Source organism: Eschrichtius robustus, chromosome 10 (assembly GCF_028021215.1).
Source record: "Eschrichtius robustus isolate mEscRob2 chromosome 10, mEscRob2.pri, whole genome shotgun sequence".
NCBI classification, from domain to species: domain Eukaryota; kingdom Metazoa; phylum Chordata; class Mammalia; order Artiodactyla; family Eschrichtiidae; genus Eschrichtius; species Eschrichtius robustus.
This window is the reverse complement of record NC_090833.1, coordinates 99,999,833-100,017,742: the sequence shown is the minus strand read 5'-3', so window position 1 is coordinate 100,017,742 and position 17,910 is coordinate 99,999,833. Positions and strand designations below refer to the sequence as shown.

The 17,910-nt window shown below is 51.0% G+C and overlaps 1 protein-coding gene across 1 annotated transcript in view; it reads right to left on the bottom strand.

The window, feature by feature from the left end:
• The window catches only part of SEMA4D (semaphorin 4D), a 106,829-nt gene extending 98,841 nt beyond the window's left edge, over positions 1–7,988 (bottom strand). The window contains exon 1 of the mRNA XM_068552225.1: positions 7,937–7,988. The gene's annotated coding sequence lies outside the window, so the exon portion shown is untranslated. The remainder of the gene's footprint in view (positions 1–7,936) is intronic.
• Positions 7,989–17,910: the final 9,922 nt, after the last annotated feature.

Sequence of the window (17,910 nt, the reverse complement as noted above, 5' to 3'; positions counted from 1 at the left end):
TTTTCATGTGCTTATTTGTCATTTGTCTTCCTTCTTTGGAGATAATAACACGTTCGCTCATGTTTCAACTGGTTGTTTATCCTTTTGTGTTGAGTTGTAGCTCACAGCACTTTTATTCACAACAACCTCGAACAGGAAGCAATCCAAACATCCACCAACAGGTGAATGAATTAATAAACCATGGTACACCCACGTGTACCAAATTTCAAAAACGTGCCAAGGGAAAGAAGCTAGACACAGAGTCTACAATACATGCTTCCATTTTGAAACTCTTAAAGAAACAAATCTCATAATAGTCTAATTTCGGCAGATCAGTGATTGCTTGGGTGGAGGGCTGAATGCAAAGAGGCAACAGGAAATTTGGGGAGGGCTCACAGCTAAACAATCTCTGTTGCAACTGCTCAACTCCCGCTGATAGTGGCCAGGGATGGTGTGGGTGCATGAATGTGTGAGGTGCACCTGACCTGCAGGCCAGAGTTCATCCACGCCTGGCCTCCATCATGTTTATGTCGGCGGTTGCATAACTGTGTACCTTTGTCAAAACTCACTGAACAGGGCGCTTAAAACAGTACCTTTTATTGTACGTAAATTATGCCTCAATAATACTGGTTAACGAAACATTGTTTCTACAGGCAAACACCCCAAGTCTAATGGACATCCAGAGTGAGGCCCACAGCCCTGCCTCTGTCCTCCTGTCTGCCCTCCAGAGTGCAGCCCACAAGGGCAGGCTGTGCTTAGCCCAGCCTTGGGTGGCCTATTAAAACACAGAGCTTCTGATTCAGGGGGTCTGGGGTAGAGGTGAAAACCTGCACTTGTGGCAAGTTCGGGGGATGTGATGCCGCTGGCATAGGAACCACTCCTGCAGACGGGTTCTCTCTCTCATTCACGTAGCGTTCAGTGGATATGGAATTAAGGCAGTGTTGCAGATAACACGCAGATCCTCGCTAGTGGCTGGGGCTATATATAGGAAATGCCAGGCTAACATCAGGAGGGAAATGTTCACATTCTGGCTGTGAGGACACAGCCCCACTTTCAGCCTCTGTTTCTGGCCAGGCCCATCAGGCCAGTGGACCTGGTCCCCCTTCGCCCTTCTCCTACCCTGCACAGGTGTCCTCTCAGCCAGGAGGGCATCCACCCCTTGCCCAGGAGCCTAGCAAACTCAGCTCTCCAGGCCTTCTGTGCTCACCACCCAAGAGCGCTCCATCACCCCTGGGCACCCACTGCCGTACTCAGAGGCTCTGCTGTCACAAGCTTCCATAACCATTCTCTGAGGCTCTGGCTCCTCTCCCCTGTCTGCATACCTCAGGGCCAAGCAGAGGGGCAGCGCACACTAGAGCCAATGAAAGTTTGCTTGCGGGGGAACAGCTGGCCTCCCACCTGTCCCTATCGGAGGACTTGGGCAAGGGCCCCAGCCCACTTTCTTCATCACTCTTCCCCTCTACTCCGTCCTTCCCTTCAGGACAGAAACCTGAAACAAGGCTTCTCTCAAATCCTTATACCCATCAGCTCCTCCCCATTTCTCAGCGCCCCCTTCACAGCAAAATTCTCGAAAAAGTTACCGACTCTTGCTGTCCTGAGCTCTCCTTCTCCCCCTTTCCTGGCCCACCGCTCCCCTATACCTCTCATCGGGACACTGATGACCTCCATGTTGCTAAGGTCAATTCTCCAAGGATAATTCTCAGTCCTCGTCTAACTGGACTCCTTGGCCAGGCAGCCCCTCCTCCCCATGCATGATCTGCCCATGGCCCCGGATGCCCCCGACACCTCTGGCTTTCTCCTGCCCTGATGGTACTCCTTCTTGGTCCCTTCACCTTGGACCTCTCCTCTCCTCCATCCATCCAACTCTCCTGCCATCTTGTGCTGACTCAGCTTTAAAAATCACACCTGTGTGCCGGCAGTAGCCAGGTTGATTGCCGGGCCCAGGCCACTCCCCCAAACTCCAGCCTCACTTGCCTGAAAAGCCCCTCACCACCGGCACATGGACAGCAAAGGAGCTCACAGGTACTATCTGGAGAGCCAGCCGCCCTCCCGAATTCCCCACAACTGCTCTGCCCACAGAGAGTCCATCTCAGGATGATGCCCACTCCATCCCTCAGGTTGCCTGAGCCAAGAATCTCGGGGTCACCTTGGACTCCTCTATTGCTCCAATCATCCTGTTGGCTCCATCTTCACAACATGCCAGAATCTAGCCAGACCCACCACCTGCATGGGGCTGCTCCTCCGCTCCAGCCTCACCCGCCCTCTGGTCTTCCTACAGTGTGCTGGGATGTCCCCCAGGGTCACTCCTCACCTCCTCCGTCAGCCCACCAGCCACCTGATTTCAAATCTCACACTCCCCCAAACTGCTGGCTCCCTTGAGCACCTGGACCCCACAATAGCACTATGGCCCCAATGCATGACATTCTGATTTATTTCTTCTCCTTAGCCTTCCATCACCCGCTACTTGACCATAAGTGCCAAGTTGGCAGAGCCTTCTGTCTCTTGGTTTCTTGCTGCAATTGGAGCTCAATAAACATTTGTTGGGGGAAATGGTGAGACTCCATGAAGTGGACAAATCTGCGAGTTGAAAGGGGGCTTAAAGGTATCTAATTCCTTCACCTCAAGAAAGATGAATGATGGGACCTCACCTACAAAGCACACAGACCTCCTGTGTGCCCTGAATGCCCGGACAGCACAGCTCTACTTGGGCAAGATCCCTAAGCCCTCTGGGAAGCACTAAGATGCCAGGAATATGTCTGATCTCAATGGGAAAATGGACTGTGTATTTACAGCCCGTTCTGATGGCAGGCGGCTCACGGCCACACAGACAAGACCCCAGGCTCAGAGCAGAGCCACTCTGCTTCAGGCCTGGCTGTGCCCTCCCACAGCCACGGAAAATACTAGTAAACAACAACGACAAACAAAACTCCCAAACACACGGTGAGAACAAAGTGGGGTCCAGCTGAGGCCCTTATTCAGGGCAGGCCCCCGGGAACGTAGTGTCCTTGCAAACAAAATCAAAACACGCGTCAGAGCCAAACAACACCCAAATGCTAGATCAAAGCAGATTATATTCTGGTGCTTAAGCAACTCAAATTTCTTGCAATAGGACAGGAAAATAGAAAAAAAAAAAAAAAGAAAACTTAGGATCCCAGAAAACTTGTACTTTTTTACTTTGTGGATATAGGATTTTTATGCTTTTTTGTTGGTATAGATTAAAGTGACTTAACATACCCTCTACTAAATGAAAACACAGCAACTGCTAAAAATGTGTGGAACAGCCCCACAGTGGCAGGTCATCCAACTAGCAGTGGAAATCCACCCACGAAGGCCCTGGACCGTCTTTGCTTTTGTTTCTGGGCCAAGTCCCATGGAAGGGAATGTGGTTCTCCACTTAAAACAGGACTATGGTGGGTCTGAGCTGCCGGCCTTCCCCATCCCACGGCCCAGGCCCAGGATGGTCCCTCAGCTTACTGCCCCCATTGAGAGATGATGCTGCTGTTTAATTTTCAGGGTTTGGGTCTTGTCTCCGCTATTGCCGAGGTCAGGGTATCAATGTCTCTTTTTCACGGCCCACAGATCACATACTCGGAGCATCAGTGACTATCGATTCATTGAATGCCTCATTTAAGCCACATCATCCGTTATTTAGTTGTGTAGGAACATGAATTCCTACCAGTCAAATCCATTTAGAATTTAGATTCAGAAATTTAATATTTAAAATAGGCTATTCTTTTTTTTTTTTTTTTTTATCCTGAATTTAAATGATGCTATTTTAAAACTTTGGGTTTATTTATTTATTTATGGCTGTGTTGGGTCTTCGTTTCTGTGCGAGGGCTTTCTCTAGTTGCGGCAAGCGGGGGCCACTCTTCATCACGGTGCATGGGCCTCTCACTATCGCGGCCTCTCTTGTTGCGGAGCACAGGTTCCAGACGCGCAGGCTCAGTAGCTGTGGCTCACGGGCCCATTTGCTCCGCGGCATGTGGGATCTTCCCAGACCAGGGCTCGAACCCGTGTCCGCTGCATTGGCAGGCAGATTCTCAACCACTGCGCCACCAGGGAAGCCCTAAAATAGGCTATTCTATTTCCTAATGGAGACCCCTTCTTAAAAATACATTTTATCATTACAAAAATAATCCCACTGTAAAAGAAACAAACCACACAGAAGTACATGGGGTTGAAAGGATAGGTTCCCCTTGCTCCTCCCACCCTCCCCCTTCTCAACCCTCCCTCAGCACACAAGCACACACACTCGCATGCACACACACATCCTTCCCTCCCACCCCTGCTGCTAGCCGGACCGTCACTCTTGCTTGGAGCTATGTCCTGAGAGCCTGGAGCAGTGCCTGCCCCACTCATCCACAGTGGCACTCCATCATCATCTGTTCAGTACACAGCGTCTGTCCTTCCAGATGCTTCTACACCTTATTACCTACACATGCATAAAAGGGATCATTCCATACAGTCTACACTAAGGAGCAGTGTTTTCACTTAATACATAGGCACTTCTTTTAAAGTAAACCTCAACTATTTCATGAAGTGAAGGATCCTATGGCATTCTGGGGGGGGGGGGTGGAATGGGATTCTTAGATTATTAACTTTTTTATGATAAAGAATTTCAAAAATACACAGAAGTGGCCTGAACAGAATAACGAACTCTCAGGTATGGTCACCCAGAGCCAACAACCATCCAACCATGGACAATCCTGCCTCTCCACCACCCCACCCCACCCCCGCCCGTGCTAATCTGAAACAGATCTCAAATGCTGTATCATTTCCTCTGCAAATAACTCCAGTATCTATCACTAAAGGCTAAAGATTGCTTCAACGTAACCTCAATGCTGTTACTAAGGAATATAATTATCCTTTAAAATCATCATTCACTCAACAAATGTCCAACTGTCTCATAAATACCATAATTTTTGAAAGGAGTGATTCTTGGGTCAAACGCAGGTTGACTGCATTTTGTTCAAAGCCTGCAATCCCGGCTGCTATGCAGAAACGACCGGGGCGGGGGGTGGGGGTGGGGGTGCAGTCTCTACTTTCATAGACAGCATCTTGAGACTTTCACAGCAAATGAGGGACCCTGTCCCACTGGAGGATCACAAGGGCACGCTGGAAGGCAGTTATGGGGGAACGACACCTGGGCTGCTGTGATGCCTGGCCCAGGTACTACCCTGCCAGGTAAACGTTCATGCACTCGGGAAGGGTCAGGCAGCTGGAAAGTGAGCCACTCCAAGGAATCGGGATGAGCCAATTTGCCTATCCCAAAGATCACCTTAGCTGACGTACCGAAAAACGCCACCCCCAGCTCCAGGTGAGGCCCACTTACATGCTGTCTCCACTTGACTGAATCAACAGTTATTTCCTCTTAATAAATCTCCACTTCCCCACATCACCTCTTGACAGCAGGCAGGCTGAAATGGCCATGAGTTGCGCTGAGTCTCCAGTGCAGAGGAGCCTGCCCGACCGGCCTGCTCTCGGGTGACGCCCCGAGACATCCCCAAGCGGCCACGGGCCCCAGTGGCACGGGTGGCGCTGGGGAGGCTGCACCTGCCAAGCCCCAGGAAGGACGGTAGTCTTTCTTCCAGCAACCACCCTCAACAGTCAACTGACGGTAAGTTCGTTTGTGTATTTTTACATGGCCAGCTTCACCCCACAGCGCCCTGCAGGCCTGGACAGTTAAGTGGCCACTGCTATCACTCTCAGAAGAGCCTGGGGATGGGGGACTGGGGGCACTGGGAGCCACTACCTGCCACATCACCTTCCCAGGAGTTCTTCTGATCAAACAAATTCTTAGCATGAGGGGAAGGCTGCTGTAAATTATGGAACAATCAGAAAGCCAATTCATTTACACAGCAGCAGGGGCCTAACCCAGGGACACTGGGGACTCCTGGTGGTGGGGAGGGAACATGGGTCCAAACTGCCAACCAAAGAGCTCCGGCCCCAGGCTCATCACACAGAACAAGGGGTTAGGAAGAGGCTCCTGGCCACCATCCAGGCCGAACCCCCCCTCCCCCCACCAGAAACGGAACCCAGAGGGAGGGGCGGGAAGCCTGGGCCTGTCCATGATCAGTGTGGGAGAGGCAGGCTCCCTCTAGAAGCACAGAGGACCAGCAAGAAAACCATTGATCGCTGCAACACATTATTGATTTTGCTATGTGCTGGCACCAGCGGATGGTCCTCCCCCCCTCACTCAGAGCCAGCCATTAGTGTGCACTCCCAAGCACTGGCCTAGACATCCCTGCCTGGTGTGGGGAAGGCACTTGAGATGAAACCCGCCTTGGATGACCCACAGGGAACAGATCACGAGTGAATGATGTCACTAAGGTCATCTCCCCGCCCCCAGACCCACTGGACAGCTGTGTGGTGTGGCGTTGCCCCCTACTCCTGAGCCGGGGTGGATGCACCATCTGCCGGGACCCTGAGCAAGCCTGCCAGAGCACCCCGGTTACCAGTGGAGGGGTCTCTGAAAGGTGGCATTTTCCAACAATCACAGGGAGCCAGTTCCCATGCCAGCTCGGGGTCCTGAAACACGGTGCAAGAGTGGACCTGGGCAGGGCTGCCTCTCAGTGCCAGCAATTCGTTTTTATTTCTTTATTTGGTTTACCTGCTGGCTGTACTACAAACACTTTTTTGTTCAGTCTGAATGAAGGTCCAGCCTCTTGGGGGGGACAGTCCTTGTCCACAGAAATGCCCCAGCGTGTCCCTCACCATTCCTTCATTCCTGTAGGTTTTATCCCTGGTAGGACCTGGTGCCTCGAGTACTCAGAGCAGGCCTGCTTTATTCTTCTTTATTCTTGCAGACGTTATGCACAGACACCAACGGTTCAAGTGACAATCAGGGCATTATCTCTACCAGAATCCTGGCCTCAGCACTGGCCGAGGCAGTCTGTTTCTGGGACACAGTAAACATTCCCAAATAACGGCCCCCAGGCAGCCAGAAGGCAGGCCCCAGGCCTGGGGCAGATATGAGGTGACAGGTCACGGATGTCACTTTACCCCTTGGAAAGGAAACTTCCGCTCGGTGGCGCCTACTGGATTTGAATAGACTCAGAACAGGGGAGCCAGGCACTTGGCCACAGTCCCCAAGTCCTGGATGTGCTTAACATAAGGGGAGGTTTTCAAATCAAAAGCAGAACAACTTCGCATGGCAAACGCTCCAGAAAGCAGGTCCCTGCCCTTGACAATGAGGCCTAGGCCTCATTTTCGGTGAACTGCTCACCTCCAGACTCCCGTGCACCCCACCTCCAATACTAAATCAAATAAACGAAGAGGATCACCACGACCCAACTCTCCTTTCCATGTTTGCATTGGCAAAACCCCAGTGGATTCAGCCTCCTGCAGCTCACCAAGCGGCTGCAACAGGTGCAGCCCTGAGCTAAGGCTGCTGATTCTCCTTGGCTGTTCTAGCATCACGCAGCCAAAACCCTAAAGGAAGCCGAGGCCTGCAGCATTCATCACCAGGGCCCCGACCTGCCCCACCTGTCTGAGTGCGCGGCTCCGGGTCCAGCGCCCAGGATCCGCGGCCTCAGAGACAGAAATAGAAGCCGCGGGGCCTGGCCAGGCCCGAACGGCCGGAGTGGGGCGGGGGCCGGGTGGACAGGAGCGGCGGGCCTGGCCGAACGCGCCGCCCCCGCCCCTGGGCAGGGTTGGCCACGCGCCCCGAGCCCCCAGTGCCGCCCCAGCGCCGCCGAGCCACCTGCGCGCCGGGGCAGGGAGTGAGCCGAGGAGGGGAGGGGTCCTGGGGGTCCAGGGAGGAGACTCCGAGAGGGGTCCGGGGAGGAGTCAGGGAGCTCCGGGAACGGGACTCCGTGAGGGTCCGGGGGTCCGGGAAGGAGTCACGGGGCTTCGGGGCGGGAGCTCCGGGAGGGCTCCGGGGACCAGCCCGGGGAGGGTCTCGCCGCCCCCACGCACCTGCCCGGCCCGCGCCCTCCCTCTGCTCGCCGGCCCTTACCTGGCGCGGTGCGTCCTGGCCGCGCGGACCAGCGGTGCCCGGCCCAGAGAGCGCGGGCGTAGGAATGGCGGCTACGGCGGCGGCGGCGGCGGCGGCGGCGGCGGCCGGCTCTCAGGCCCGGAGCGGAGCGGAGCGGCGCGGCGGCGCGGCCAGGCGGCGCGGGGATGCGGCGGCGCGCGAGGGCGCGGAAGCCGGCGCGGGAGGGAGGGCACGGGGCGGTGCGCAGGCCCCTCCTCTGCTCCCCTCCTCCCCTCCTCCCCTCCTCCCCTTCCCGCCTCCTCTCTCGTCTCTCCCCCTCTCCCCTGCCTCCTCCTACTCCCCGCCCGGCTCCCCGCCCTCTTCCTCTCTCCCCTACCCTCTCCGTCCCTCCCCTTTTCCCGCCCCTTTCTTCACCTTCCTCTACTCCTCCCCGCCCACCTCCCCCGCTGGCCCCTACCACCTCCCACCTCACCTCCCTCCCACCTCCACACTTTCCCTCTGTCCTCTTCCCTCACCACCTCCCACCTTCGTCTCCTACCCCCCAGGCTCCCAGAGGCGAGCCCCTGCCCTGGCCAGTTCTCCGCTGGGTCCAACACAGGTTCTGATGAAGTGCCCAGTTACCCCCTCCTCACCACCTGCTAATGGAGCAGCTTGCCGCATCTGGGAGCCTGACCTGACCCCACCCTTTCCAGGCTCCCCCAAATCTCCAGGAGCTCTTGAACCCCCAGGCCCTGGTGCAGCTGTGTTGGGGAACTGACCTGCACACTGTGTGGACAAAGCGTGTGGGCTCCCGGGACACTTGCTCCTTTGCTTCCAAGCAAATCTGATTTGTATAAGAATATTCCAAACCAAACCTCCTGCTATTTTTCCAGGGTAAAGCAGGCTGGTACCAACCTAGGATTTGCTGCAGCCCTTCTGTCTGCCCCCATGCCAACTGTTTGTTTCGTGTTCACCATTTGCTACACCCCTGGTGACACACATTTATACTAACCCACAGGTTGGAGGACCTAGGTACCCTCGGAAGACTGCTCCAAACCTTTCCGCCCTGGAGAAAGAAGTGACAGGCCTGGAAGGTGGCTGGCCTGGCCAGTAGGCCTGCTGAGGGATGCTGTCCAGTGAAAGGGGTACAGTTCCCAATGAACGAGCCAGGATTTCCCCATGTGTAGGAGTCAGGGAGCTCTGTCGCGAGGCCTGGCCGTAGATCTCCAGGCTGCAGGCACACTCCCAGGGCACCTGAGGCCGCTTTCCTGATGCCCAGAAGCCACTGAGAGCCAGGGTGAGTGTTTTAAAATGAAGCGATTCCTAAATGATCAGTAATAGGCCCGAGAGCCTCACTCCCTTCAGGGGCCAGTTACCTTTCCATGCTGACAGTCCAAGAGGCAGGCCTTAGGGCCAGTACACCGAAGCGGGGCCAGCAAAACTAAGATGGTGAAGCTAGTGCCAAGGGTGCAGGTAGGGGTTGCCAGGAGCTCACCCCCTCACCCTCTGTAGGTAGAGATCATGACCTGGAATCTGGAATCTGATAGACTCCGGTTTGAGTCTTGGCTCTGATGCTTCCAGGGTGACCTTGTGAACCCTGTCCCCCCCCCCCCCTTCCCAAGGTGAGGATCTCTCCAAGGGTTGCTGAGCACGGAGGAGAGAATCTTGGGTAAAGCCCCCAGGACCATGTGGCCCACATTCATCGTTGGCTACTGTTATGAGAAAGACATGGGGGAGATGTCCCTTCCAAGCTGTCTTCCAGTGGGAGAAGTCTGTGAATCTGTGTTCGCCATCTAATTTGGATTAAAACTTGATGGGAAGAGATGAGGGCAGGGCTGTTTTAACGGCATCCTAGGCCCCAGGAAGGGACCCGTTCTTTGGATCGGTAAAAGCCAGTGTTGCAGAGCTGGGGCAGTACTCTCCTGTGTTCTTCACTAGTCCGACTCATCCAGAACACGGTGCCCTTGCTTGGGGTCTAAGGACGGCCACCAGCAGGCCGTAGGAGTTGTTGGTAATATGGATGGAAGTAGTTGACACATGGGGAGCCTTCAGTCTGGAAGATCCACGTGTGGAGCACAAGATGGTGGAATCCAAATATTTGCAAAGCTGTCCGGGAAGAAGGATTACCCTGCGGGGTTATGAAGGGCAGAACGAGGACAGATGGGTGGAAATTAGATTAGAGAGTCGATTTCCTCCCACTTGTGAGTGCTTCCTGGCAGATCTGCCTGCCAGAGGAGCACGTCCTACAGGGCCAGTGTCTAGACAGGTTCTGGGACCACCACGGTAAACTGTTGGAGGGGGCCTGCAGAAGAGCTGACCCCTGGAACCTCTCTCAGCTGTTAGACCGTGCCACGCTGTCTTTAATAAGGCAACTGCACCCCTGCCTGCTCCCTCTGCAGACAAAGCAAAGGGTGGCCAGGCAAAGAAGAGACTGACTGAGCACGCCTGACCCGGAGCCCATGCTTCCGGCTTCAGCACCTTCGACAATCAAAATAAACCTCTCTTGGCCTGTTTCCTCATTTGTATAAAGGAGATAGGGGTGGATTCAATGAGATGACAGCACTTTCCCACCACCCAGCACCTGGGAGGGACTCATCCGGATCACACAAACTGACCCAGTTTGTCTTTTCGTTCTTGTTGATGTTTTACATTCTATTATGGGACATTTTAAACTCCTTCAGAAGAATAACCAAAGGAGCCCTGTGCACAGGGATGGTAATCTTGTGTCACTTTTGACCCACTCCCTGCCCGCCTCCAATAGTAAACTGAAACACATCAAAGACATCCTTTCCACCAATTTGTCTTCCAGCTTCCCCAGAAATGCCAAATGTTTGGATACTTAGGTCACGTTTTGTGAAGTCTCTCTACATTTCCTGTCAGAACGTTGATGCATCTCTGTGTGGATGAGCACAGTGACTGCCTAGATGATATTTAAATCCCACATGAAAAGAAACTCTGTGTCAGTTTAAAAATTAAAAAAAATTTAAAAAAAAGAAACTCTGTGTCAGTTTAGACGGCACCACTACACTGGGCTTCCACCATGGCCCAAGGGACATGAGAAACACCCATTTCTCCACCTCTGCTCCTCCGTGCGCACTGGAACTTGTGTGTGGTTGGCTGGGAGCAGTTTTAAAGACTGCCAACACGGGGAGTATTAGAGCAAAGGAGGAAATGTTTTCTAGAAGAGCTGGCCCTATGCGTTTCACCTGCAGCCAAGGGTACAGCCCCAGAGCCCAAGCCTGTGAACAAGGGCTTAGCACGTGGGCTGGCAAAGCAAAGGGCTGTGGCCCCCGGAGAAATGGGCCCTGGGGGCTGAGGTGATGTCTGGGGAACCTCTGCCCACTTGCTTCCAGGTCCAGGGAAATGTCTTTTGTTTTGTTTTCTTTAACACCAAAATTTATTTATTTATTTACTTTTTCAGTTTTACCGCCAAGGAGTAATCTCTCTTAAACTTTTATGTCCTTTTATCCCCTCACATATCTGAACTATTTTTTTTTATTGAGGTATAGTTGATTTACAATGTAGTGTTAATTTCTGCTGTACAGCAAAGTGATTCAGTTATACATATATACATATATATATACATTCTTTTTTGTGTTCTTTTCCATGATGGTTTATCATAGGATACTGAATATACTTCCCTGTGCTATACAGTAGGACCTTGTTGTTTATCCATCCTATATATAGGAACTTACATCTGCTAACCCCAACTTCCCACTCCATCCCCCCCCCAACCTCCTGCCCCTTGGCAACCACAAGTCTGTCCTCTATGTCTATGAGTGTGTTTCTGTTTCGGAGACAGGTTCATTTGTGCCATATTTAAGATTCCACATATAAGTGATATCATACGGTATTTGTCTTTCTCTTTCTGACTTACTTCACTTAGTATGATAACCTCTAGTTGCATCCATGTTGCTGCAAATGGCATTATTTCATTCTTTTTTATGGCTGAGTAGTGTCCCATTGTATATATGTACCACATCGTCTTTATCCGTTCATCTGTCGATGGATATTTAGGTTGTTTCCACGTCTTGGCTATTGTAAATAGTGCTGCTATGAACATAGGGGTATGCGTATCTTTTTGAATTAGAGTTTCGTCTGGGTAAATGCCCAGGAGTGGGATTGCTGGATCATACAATGACTATTTTTAGTTTTCTGAGGACCCTCCATACTGTTTTCCATAATGGCTGCACCAACTTACATTCCCACCCTTTGAATGTGACCGAAAAGTGCTCCTGGGATGCATGGGACCAGACCTCCGCTGTTAGCATGCTGTGGCAGCTGATGGCATAACTGTCACCCCACCCCTCACTGCTCCTTCCCCCACTCCAGAGAAGGCCCATTTCCTGGCAGCCTCCCTAAGATGAAGGGTCCTCACGGGTCTCCACTGGGCACCTCATTATCAGAGCACCTTCTTCAGCTGGAGAGGGACTGGGCGAAGCCCCCAGTACCCTCCTGTGCCATTGCTGTCCTGGGACCCCCACGGAACATGGAGCACTCATCTCTTGAAAGCTGCGTTCCAGCAGCAGCATACAAATGAAGGTCTTGGAGCTGTCCTCATTGTTCTGTGTGCCTCGAGCAGTATTTTAGCTGTCAGATCACTAAGTACTAACTCGCTCTGGTTAAGGGGTGTAATCTAGGCCTCATGCACACTCTTCCCCGGCACTTTCCCTGTTGCTAAATGAAAAGCATGGTTTATCCAGGCTTCCTTTGTCGTATTCATGGAGTGTAAATATTCCTGAGAGCAGGGTTGGTGAAAGCCGCTGAGCGCTACCCCAGTTGGAACAAGGGAGAGTGGAAATCGGGGACGCGGAACAGGATGCTGGCCTGCTGCCCTGGCTGACCGTTAACTTTAACCAGAGCTGGTGTCCTCAACTGACCTGCAGCAGCAACGCCTTCCCGACCCCCAAAGGCCACCTACGCCACCAGCTAGCTGCTCGAGCCACAGCACTTCCCTGTGACGTGCGGCCTCTGGCAGAGGCCCATCAGGCATTACAGCTGGAACATCATTTCTCCAAGCCCACCCTCCCACCCACACCCTGGGCAGAGCAGAGCCTCCCCTCCTGCTGTGATGTCAACTTACAGGGCTCTCGATCACCGCCTGCACCAGGCTTTGCTACAATTGTTTCTTGCTGTGTTTCCCTTTTAGTCTGGTCTTCACTTTGAGCTCCTAGAGCTTAGTGAACTCTTGACCTCTTTTCGGAATATGCTTTGAAAGGCATAAAGTAAAATACAGGACTAGAACGGAAACCTATTATACTGAAATCCGGTTATCAAAATATCTCGAAATGTGATCCGTTTGCTTCGTTATTTACACACTGAGGAACACGCTCCAGCAGCAAGCCTGATAACTAGTAATTCTGAAGTCGTGACAAAGCTGCCCAGTATTTTGAGACGTGATGTGAAAATATCTGTGATTTCTGCTGGGGGCAGCTTGCACATTTGGCTAACGTGACTGCATTCTGTTGCCTGCATTGATATGTGAATTAAATTTCTTAATGTCAGTCAGAGATTAGTGGGGTGGGGAGGCAACGTAGTTCTTTTTTTTCCCGTGGATTCCATCCATGTGGGCCCTCCAAAGTCTATCCAGATTAAGAATTACCATTTTAAAGGGAAGGAATTTTGGATCCCCTGCATCTAGCACGATGCTTGTATAAAATTGCCCTCAAGCACGTTTATTGCATTAATGAAGGAGACAGAACTCTTGGTTGCAAGGGACACAAATTCAGCTCAAACTCTAGGCTCGCTTACATTTAAAGGTACTGCAGGTACAGCTAGATCCAGGGGCTGAGATACCATTGGTGGCCTTCGTCCTTTCACCGACTCCTTTCCTTCTTCTCTCTGACTGACTCTGGTTCTGCTTGGGTGTTGGTTTCACTCTCCTGCCACAAGGCCACTGGCAGCCTCAGTTCAAAATGATGACAAAGATTCTCTCTCACCAGACTACGCGTCCCATGGAAGGACTTTGTTTGGCTTTGTTGGGTCTCCTGCCCATCCCATGAACTTATAACCCTGGACAGGGCTGGAGAACCACCAGCGGTCAGACCTGAGCCACCCGCCTAAGTCCTTGCTGGGGCGTGGTTAATAATCTCACAGAACCTCAGGGCTGGGTGAGAAGCAGCACCCTGATGGACAGATGCTGCTGAACAGACAAAAACACCGTCCAGCTGTATTAGAGTCAGAGGGTAACTGAGTCATCACAGTGCGTTCTTCTGGGGACAGCGTTTCCTGCTGCAATAAAGAGACATAAAACACAGTGGTTTCCCCAAGATAGGAGTTATTTACTTCTTACGTAACGTTGCCAGAGGTAGAGGACCAGACCATGACTGTAGGCAGCTTTGCCATCCCATCCAACTGGAGGGAGGAAGGGCATGCTCATGCAATTCAATAGTCCAGGAAGTGGCAAGGATCACCCCTGTCCACACCATTGACCAGAACTCAGTCCTGGGACCACGTGTAGCTTCAAGGAAGGTTTAGACATGTAGTTGCTAACTGAGTGACTGTGTGCCCAGCTGAAAGTCTACTACACTAAGGAAGGGGAACGAGATCTGGGTGGACAATTAGAAACTGCGGTACACACTCTAGTGTAATTAGTGCCATAAAAAAAATGTAAGTGGAACACTACTCAACCACTAGGATATCTAGAATCAAGAACGCCAAGCGCTGGTGAGGATGTGGAGCAACTGGAACGCTCATGCACTGCTAGTGGGGGTGTAAAATGAAATAGCCGCTTTGGAAAAATATTCCACAGGGCGACTAAAAGCTAAACGTACATATGCTCTGTAACCTAGCAATTCCTCTCCTGGGTATAATCCCAACAAAATTAAACGGATTTGTTCACCAAAACACACGTGCAAAAATGCTCATAGCAGCTCTATTGTTATAATTCCAAATTAGAAATGATCCGAGTGAGCATCAACAGTAGAAAGACAAAGGAATCCTGGTATACTCCCACAATGAAATACTACTCAGCAGTGAAAAAGGAAGGAACTCCACGCAACGAAATGGATGAAGACATGGTTCTTCGATACAGTTCTGAGTGCAAGAACTCAGACCCAAAAAAGCCCACACCATATGTTCTGTCTGTATGCCACAGGGGGTGGAAACATTCACTATCTGGACCTGGGTGGTGGTCAGCCGAGTATATACATATGCCGAAATTCATTGAGTTCTGCCCTGAGGACTTCTGTACTTTTATGTTCATAAGTTGTACTTCAATCAAAAATACAAAATGCGGAAAAGGAAGAAAAGTGTTATGTAGTTAAATATGGTGGTGCACTCAGCTCTCGCTAGAGGGTTGGGCGAGCGTCCCACCTCCACTGGAGCATTCCTGATGGGCAGAGGCACCGGCAGACGGAGTTGTGTTCCTGACTCCCGAGGGCTCGGGCTTCGCAGTACAAACATGCAGGCAGGGTATGCTGGCCTCATTTGTCAGACAGGAAACCGGGTCAGGTCGGTTTCGTTCATTCTTCACTGGTTATGTCCTTCTAAGGCAGGACTTGGACCCTGGTGTTGGGACTTCCTGGTGGTGCCTCTCTACACACAGATGTGTCAGAAGGTTTTGTGCAAAACCAGGCACTGCTCAGACCACATGATGGGTAAGCCGCCTGCCCCGAGAACTGCAGGCGGCCCCTCAATTTCATGCCCACCTTGACTACCCTGGGGACAGGGAACTCTGTGATCCAGACTCCCCTCTGATTAATCAGGGATTTAGAAGGTACAAAGAATTAGTCTACAAAGAGAAAAGTCGAGGACTTCATTGCCATTGATCTACCCCCGTGGTTTCTCTGTCTACGACTGTTTACTTAGGCCTTCTGGAGATTGACAGCATTCCTCTCACAGCAGCTCCAAGATTCACTTTCATCATATCTGTTGGAGGCACTCACTGAATGCTGAGCATACTGTGTTGTTTATGTCCCCAGCAGGATAGAGGAAATAGTCCACTCTGAATGAAAACACCACATGCCCACAAATGACAATAACCTACCCGTTATGATCCAGTTTTGAAAGATTATATGAAGAAGCTGAACTGAAAGATCCTTCTCTAAGAACTCCGGAATTGCTAGCAGAAATCAAAAGAATTTTCATTTTTATTACAGACATAAAAACTGTTTTCAAATCAGGCCGTTGTCTAAGCATTATGAGACCATCAAACCCTCCACCGTCCTGGCCCCCACCATCTGGCTGTCCACACGCTCCCCTCCAGAGACAGGACAGCCCTCCCCAACGCCAGCATTTCATGCCTGCTTGCAAAGTGCTCGGTGGTGTTTTATTTGACAGAACCAAAATCATCTTGAAAGAGAGTATGTTTGCAAAGATTGAGTTTTATCCAAAATCAAGGCGAAATTCTCGATTATTGAGGCAAAATGCAAGAGTAAACGAGACATTTAGAAGGAGATGCTAGTGAAACCTAGTTTCAACAGAAAGCCCTCTACGGTGTAGAACTGCATCTATTTATGCTTTAAAGTTATTATGCAAACATCTCAAAAGGAGTCAAATTAAATAGAAGTAAACAAAATAAGAGATGACAGCCCTCCTTTTCCCCCCATTTTGTAGCACAATCATTTTAGCACTTTGGTGCTTTCTCTTCCAGGCCTTGTTCCCCCACAAACAAACATGTAAATATGCACATATTCTTTTAAAAGTTCTGGTATGAATTTCTCTCTCTTGCTTTCTGTTATTTATTTGTAAATAGGACTGTACAATTAAATTTCATTCTGCAATTCACTCATGGACACCCTTCAATGTGCGCACATAACAGCCCTACTTCATTCTTTTAAAACTCATTGTAAACCGCTATCAAAGTAACACACGGACAGGGTAAAAACAGTTTAATCCAACCGCATAGAAGTACATTTTAAAGAAAATTCTCACCCTGCCTCCTATTTCAAGCCGCAGAGAAACCATTTTTGGATTCTCTTAATTACCTCCGTAAACTCTAACAGAAGGTGCTATGTTTCTGTTTCCTGATTCATCAGCGTTAGACGGTAGCTAATGACTTCTTGGGATGAGAGATGACTTTGCACCCACTTACCCCCACGTCTCTTGTTGCCCCCTAAATTTAAAAACTATGTGTGCTATTTGAGGTCTTCTATCAGTTGTCTGTTTATTGTCAAACGCTGGGCTTGAGTGTTTATTTTTCTCACTCATTTTAAGCTGTTTCATTTGATTGAAATGAGAAATAAATGCCCATCCCACTCCTCCCACTACTCCACCTTCTCTTTTCCCCATCCACTTGTCATGGGGTTATTTTTTACATTTTGAATTTTCTGTATTGGGATCTATATAGGTTGACTGAAAAAACAGAATAACCAGAAGGAACATGTATGTGATCACAAGTCTGTAGCTGTCATCCCCCGAAGAATGAGTGACGGATAGAACCATTCCAGGGAGGGAAATGTCGTCCTGGGCCACTGGCTTGACCTCGAAGGGAAACGTCCCCGAGGCCAGGAGGTGCAGACCCTGCCCTTGCCCTTTACTCGTTCCTGCAATTCATGCCACTGCTCAGCTTGCTGTTTTCCCCTTTTGTTTTCCCAGAATTTTTGATGCTTTTTCCTTCTGAGCACATGCCTCCAGCATAACAGAGATTTTCTGTTCCATTAGTTTGATGCTGCTCATTTCTTGTGACCCCGTTTCTTCCCGGAGATGTGCTTCTCAGAGCCGGCTGCCGTCTGTCCCAATCTTGGCATGGAGCAGGCCCGGGTCCTCCTGTCGCTGGTCCAGGCTGCCTCTCCCCCAGATTGGCTCCCCTATTCAGTTGGCCCACATCTTGCTTTCTTAGCTGGCTCCTTCCTTTTGCTGGAGCACCCCCCTACCCACCAGTGGCCTTAGTGAGATGCGTGGTCAGAGCAGAATTCTAGGCTGGACATTTGAAAGGCCTTGCTTTCTTCTATGGCAGCTCCTGGTGCCATGGATGATGGCCATCTTGATTCTCAGAACTCTGTCGTGGCCTGTTTCTCTCTGGAACTGGTTGGAATCTGCTCTTTGTCCCTGGTTCTCTGAAATTTCATGACATG